Source organism: Meriones unguiculatus, chromosome 18 (assembly GCF_030254825.1).
Source record: "Meriones unguiculatus strain TT.TT164.6M chromosome 18, Bangor_MerUng_6.1, whole genome shotgun sequence".
Classification (NCBI taxonomy): domain Eukaryota; kingdom Metazoa; phylum Chordata; class Mammalia; order Rodentia; family Muridae; genus Meriones; species Meriones unguiculatus.
The window spans coordinates 23,174,150-23,180,834 of NC_083365.1; the positions used below are offsets into that span (position 1 = coordinate 23,174,150).

At 46.6% G+C, this 6,685-nt stretch overlaps 1 long non-coding RNA gene across 1 annotated transcript; it reads right to left on the minus strand.

The window, feature by feature from the left end:
* Positions 1 to 3,414: 3,414 nt before the first annotated feature.
* On the minus strand, positions 3,415 to 5,755 carry LOC132648961 (uncharacterized). Its single transcript, XR_009587361.1, has 3 exons — positions 5,288 to 5,755; positions 4,150 to 4,256; positions 3,415 to 3,891 (listed from the first exon to the last, which is right to left on the minus strand). It is a non-coding gene; the product is annotated as an uncharacterized LOC132648961 (long non-coding RNA).
* Between the last annotated feature and the right edge of the window lie 930 nt (positions 5,756 to 6,685).

The window sequence follows — 6,685 nt, forward strand, 5'->3', positions numbered from 1 at the left end:
AGCAAAAAACCAACCAACCAACCAAACAAACAAACAAAAAAAAAACAAAAACAAAAAAAACCCCTCTGATCACAAATTAACACAATGTATTTACAAAATTTATTATGAGCAGTTTTTTTTGTCTTTTTTTTCTTTTTCTTGTTTTTCTTTTCTTTCTTCCTTCCTTTTTTCTTTTTTTTCAAGGATGATCTTGAACTTCTGATCCCCCTGCCACCATTCCCAGTGTTCTGGGGTTACAGGTGTGTATCCACACGTCTGGTTGGTGAACTCGGAGCTTCGTGCCTGTTAGGGAAACACTTTGGCAGCCGGCCTCTCTTTTTCTTTTCAGCTGCTGTCCTTCCTAATATTTGTGCTGCTGTACGACTGCGTGGATTTATTGTCCATCTTTGGCGGACGGCTTCCCCGCTGGGGAGCCCAGTGCAGACCTCATTGTGATCATAGCTCCTTAGGTTTGTAAACCGATTAATTAATGTGGTTTGTATGTGTGTGGGTGTTTATTACGTATGTCAATCAAAATGGACATGCCTGGTGCCTGAGGAGGCCGGAAGAAGGCTTCATGTTCCTTGGGACTGGAGTTGCAGGTGGTGTGAGCGGCCACGTGGGTGCTGGGAAGAGCGGCCAGTGCTTCAACCGAGGAACCATCCCTCCAGCCCAGATATTTCGGTTTTAGTCATTGTTCTTTCAAGCTATCAATATCTGCACTTCTGCTTACATCTTTTTTCCTTCCCTCCTTCCTTCCTTCCTTCCTTCCTTCCTTCCTTCCTTCCTTCCTTCCTTCCTTCCTTCCTTCTTTCCCTCTTAGGTTTTATAATCCAGACTGGCTTCAAACCCACTATGAATCCAAGGATTACTTTGAACTTTAGATCCTTCTGAGTGCTGGGATTACAGAATTTATGGCAATACATGTGTTTTATGCAATGCTGAAGATCAAATCCAGAGCTTTGTGCATGCCAGGCAAACAGTCCACCAACTGGGCTCCATTCCTAGACCACTGATTCATTCATTCATTCATTCATTCATTCATTCATTCATTCATTCATTTTTCTCTGTTTCTTTTGAGACAGGTTTTCACTGTGTAGTTCTGATTGGCCTGGAATTCTTCTTGTAGGACAGAGGTAGGGAAAGATGAGTTGAACTCAAAGATGGCTTGCCTCCTGAGTGCTAGGATTAAAAGCATACTCCACCACGCCCAGACTCTGCTTAATTCTTTAGAAAATACTCCTGAGCTCAGTGCCTGGGTAGTGAATGTGAGGGACACTAAATGCTAGAGTAGTTACTGCTTCTTCTATTTTCAAAGGCTTCACACAAGAGTTTATTCCTTATATATCTGTCTAATGTGTGTGGCCTATAGCCTTTATGGGGCTGTTCAAGGACGCATATTTGATCTCGCCTGTTATGCTGTCATCATCAACAAGTTCTTTAAAAAGCCACTAAGTCTGGAAAACACAGGGTGGAGAAAATTCACCAGGTTTTTCAGCTTGGAGGGGAGGCTCCCACCCACTTTCCATCAGGGAGGGAGGGCTGGTTCCCTAGGGCTGCGCTCACCTCAGGGACGCTGAGGGAAACAGTCGCTGGCTAGGCAGCCATTTCCCAGAACACTTGTTGTCCTGTGAGGTTTTTCTGGGAAGAATGAACAAATGTCCACTCACCTCAGATAGGGAACCAAGGACAGACCAAAGTGACAGGTTTTTTTTGTTTTGTTTTGTTTTGTTCTGTTTTTACCCAAGTCTTGCTTGATGAACCAGTGAGTTTCTCGGCTCCCTTACGGGATCATGAATCACTGAGGGGAAGAATGGGGACCCAGAACTAGCTGTGTCACCAGAAAGTCTCACCCCAGCATGGATGATGACTTCCCCATAGCCCCGTAGATGTAGATAGCGTGCCTCCTTAGTAACCTCCCACTTGCTACATTCTCCGGCAACTTCCAAGACCGTGTGAAGCTGAGGAAGAATTATGTGCAGCGCGGGGGGAAGAGCACCTGGACTCTCAGGTGAGGCTCTAATGACTCTCGCTCTCCCACTTAATTGGCTCGAAACTGAGGATGGCTTGTGGGTAACCACAGCTGCTCTTGATAAGATGATATCAGGATGATAAGATGATATCCGCTCTCTGAGGGGAGCTTTCCTCGGCACCTGCGTTTTATGAAAGGCTACTTGATTGGAGACGGCTGCTACCTCAGGCCACAACAGAATGGGTTTCCCAAGAGCCTTTGGGGCCTGTCTCCAGATTGTCTTTTGTTAAGTCTGTACCAATTTTCGCTGTTATTTCCAGCATATGATGGTTCTACCTAGCAGAGATTTCTAACATGGAATGCAGTACTTTACTATGAACCTTTTTTTTTTTTTTTTTTTTTTTTTCTTAGACAGGGTTTCTCTGTGTAGCCTTGGCTGTCCTGGACTGGATTTGTAGACCAGGCTGGCCTAGAACTCACAGAGCTCCACTTGCCTTTGCCTCCCTGAGTGCTGGGATCACAGATGTGCTCCACCTGGCTAATCTGAAGCATTCTCATGTTGCTAATTTGAATAAAAGGCGGACATTGCATTACTTAATATATACCTTCTTATTTTCTAAATGGGTGAGAAATATGTGTATGTTTGATTGACATCATTTCATCTATTAATTAACTCTTGGTATTTAGCTCTTTTTTTTTTTGTTGGGGGGGTAGAGCTGGACAGGACCTTAATAAATCGCCAAGGGTAGACTTGAACTTTCAATCCTTCTACCTCAGTCTCCTGAGTGCTGGGATTACAGGTGCTTTGTTTAACACTATACCCACAAATATTGAACTCTCTTAGCTTATGGCATTAGTACTTTATTTTCTATTTGTGAGAGTCATTTTTAAATTGTTATTTGTTTTCTAATTTCATTTATGTGGGTTCCAGCATTTTTAACTTATGTCCGTTGGTGTTCTGCCTACATGTTTGTCTATGTGAGGGTTCAGATCATCCCGAGCTGGAGTCACAGACAGTTGTGAGCTGCCACATTGGTGCTGGGAATTGAACCTGGGTCCTCTGGGAGGACACAGTGTTCTTAACTGCTGAGCCATCTCTCCAGCCCCTGAGTGCCAACATTTTTAATATATTCAAATTACTCATACGTTTCCTTTATGACTTCTGTTGCTTTTATGCCCCTAAGTGTTTTGCATAAAAATATTGAAATGGAAGATTAGAGCAATGGCTCAATGGTTAAGAGCATTTGCTGCCTTTGCAGAGGACCTGGGATTGGTTCTCAGCATCTACCTGGCAGCTCACAACTGTCTCTGTATCTCCAGTTCCAGGAGATCCAACACCTTCTTCTGGCTTCTAGGGGAACTAGACATACATGTGATACTCAGCCATACTGCAGGCAAAACATCATGCACATAAAATGAAAATAAATATCTTTTAAAAAAAAAGAAAGAAAGAAATTCAAATGTTGGTTGAGAAGGGGACATTGTTTATTGACGGACATTGTACAAGATACACAAGGCCCTAGGTTCTGTTCCCAGCACCGATCAACAACAGCAAAACTCGAAGTGTTTACCTACAAAAAGCTTTGTTTTTTTTGTTTTTGTTTTTGCTATTTTTTTTTTTTTTTTTTGGTGGTAGGGAACACTGTTTATTTATTTATTTGCTTATTTTTCAGTTTTTTGAGACAGGGTTTCTTCGTGCAGCTCCGTCTGTCCTAGGACTAGCTCTGTGGACCAGGCTGGCCCCGAATTCAGAGATCCACCTGTCTCTGCCTCCCAAGCGCTGGGATTAAAAGCATGTGTCACCACCGCCCGGCTAAGCTTCTAGTTCTTTAAGGCGCTTCGCTTCCTTCCGCTGGGTTTGGTGACACCTGCCTGGAATCGCAGCATACACGCAGGGGGCCAAGGCTAAAGGATTTTACAGCTCAGGCCAGCGGAAGACCCTGTCTCGAAAAGCAAGCAAGCAAGCAAAGAAACATCACTTCCCTTCAAACAAAACCCAGTCATTTATTCTTTCTGGCATAAGTGTGTGAGATAGGGAACCACAGTATGATCCCCCCCCCCCCGCAACACACACACACACACACACACACACACACACACACACACACACACACACACACAGGTAGTGGGTTCCCTGTTACATTTCTACTTGCCGGAAGACCCAGAATACACACTCTGTTCGTCAGGATTTAGCTTACTCCTTTAGCTGCGCAGCACAGTCATTAACTCTCCCCAGGCTCTTCTCTTTCTCGCTTAGCACTCCCCTTCATTACAGCATGTACTGCTACGTGCGCGTGAACCAATTCTGTAAAGAAAGCCCGAGACACTAGTGGGGCCACACAACCGACTGAAACAGCTAAAATCCATTCAGTTCCCTCTCTTGTTATTAGACTCAAGGTAAATTACTTTGATCCAATGGTGTTACGCTCCTGCCCTGAGCGGCCGTCTCCCCCTTCAACTTTTACTCAGTATCCTGCCAATCTTTGATGATGGAAATTCCCCATCCTCCCTCCTCTTCCCTTTTGGGGCATGAGAAGTCATTCTGCTGACTCGTTTGTCCTCTGCCCCACAGCCCGGAGCCCCTTTCTCTGAAGTCCAAGATAGATACTCCTGTGTTTTCTGAATCTTGTCCACAAGGCTAGCTAGCTGCTCTGGCTTTCTCTAAAAGCCCCTTTGCTTCTTGGAACGTAGATCTGAGTGCGTTCCGGGCGGTTCTGGATTCCCTGTTCACCTGGTCTTCTGGCCTGCCTATCTTTTTAGCCCTCTCTCTGGAGAGGGTGAACTTGGGGCTCTGTTTACCCATGGGCATGGAAAGTAGTTGCCCTAGAGGGTGTAGGGTAAGCCAATGGCAGGAGAGAGCCTTCTCTTCAGTGGAAAGAGGGAGGGAGGGCAAGGAGGGCAGAGTAGCATTCAGAGAGCCAGCAGGTATCCTCGAGCACTGTGTAGGTTTTCTGGGGGTTGTTAGAATGGATGGGGTCCAATTAATGCCCCGGAGAACCACACTCTCCCCATCTGAGAATTAGGGCCTTAACTGACAGCCAGAAATGACTACAACGTTCTCGGTTCTGAGGCCCCTTCGGAGAAGCCTAGGATCAAAAGCTCTTCCTTTCGAGGAGGCTCAGTAGTTAAACTTCCTCAAAAAGAAGGCAGCTTGTGGGACAAATTCTCATGTCATGGGCCTCGAGGAAGTGCAGCCTGGAGAACCAATTTCTTGAATCATCCATGACCTTTTTCCAGGGTTGGTGACTATGAGTGCTGTGGTTAGTGGCTGCAAGTCCTCTCCCTCCCAAAAACCCATCTTGGGTGTGTATGTGAGGGGGTAGATTTCCCACTTACCTGTTTCAGATGGCCGATCTGCTCTCAGGATACCTGAGGGACGGAGGGAGGAAGGGAGGGAGAGGAAAGGGTAGCTTCCTCAAGAGACAAGGGCAGGGACCAGCAGGGAAAGCTGCTTGTCTGGAGAGGAAGCTAGAGGGGATGACTGAAACTCTTTGAACTTCTCCTACAAGCTGACAGGAAAGTTGCACAAACACCATCAGGCCCCGCCAGGATGTGAAGGGGGCAGCCGGGATGGAGTAGCTCCTTTGAAGGCTTCCCACCCTGACAGGGTGAGGAGTGAAAGCTAAACCTCCCCTCACCTGACAGCCACCCTGGAGGCAGGCTGCTCTGAAGCTGGGTCCCCAGCACCAGCAGAGCCAATGACTGTAGGAAGCAGAAGCTGTGAGCTGTCACGGGCAGAGGAGGCTGGTAGCAACTATACGAGGGCAAGGGCTGCCTGGATCCTGGCAGGATAGCACTGATGAGGCCTAGAACTGATGATGGCCCAGGGGTCTAGAGAAGATTGGCCATGGCCTCAAGCAGGGCTGTGAGCGGAGCCAGCTACCTGTCCTGTGGGGACTCAGAGCCAAAGAAAAGTATAGGCTCCTTGTTAAAAAGTAAAAAATAAAAATAAATGAGTTTTTAAGCTGGTGTTAATTAAACCAAGCTCAAAACCCTTCTGAGCATGAGGTCCCGAGCAACTCACTGCGTTAGGATGTGGTGTGAGGCTAAGCAGAGAGAAAAGGCCCGTGTAAGGGGGTGTGGGAAGGACCAGTCTGGACTAGGTGGGAAAGCGGGTGGGAGGGATTCCCTGAGGAGTCCTTCGGGGCTCAAAAACACTGGAGACACAGGTAGGCTGGAGTAGCAACACATGCTTAACTTCCAGACGGGACTTCGCATCTCTGAAGCTATATAACAAAGGTGACAATTTTATGAGCCAAGTTATGCGTAGCACATTTTATGTTCCTAAACGATGTAAGTGCTTTTGTAGGTCCTTCAAGGACACTAAAAAAGTAAGTGTTGGGGCTAGAGTGATGGCTCCAGCACTCGCTGCTCTTCCATAGGACCCGGCTTCAGTTCCCAACACCCGTGAAACGGTGCCCACAACCACCTGTGACTCTAGCCCTGGGGACATGCAAGGATTCTTGTGGCCTCTGAGGGGACCCATGCACCTGTCACACACACACACACACACACACTTAAATAAAAGAAAATGAAAAGAAATCATAAAAACATTCATCCCTCCTCCTGGCATGGTGACTGGTGATTGTAATCCCATTGAGATGCTGAGGCAGGATTATGGCCTGAAACTGGAACCAGAGTGTCTCAAAACCAAAACAAAGAAAGAAGGAAAGGAAAAAGGAAGAGTAGGGGAGATGGCTCAGCAGTACAGCGTCGTCCACGCAAGCACAGGAC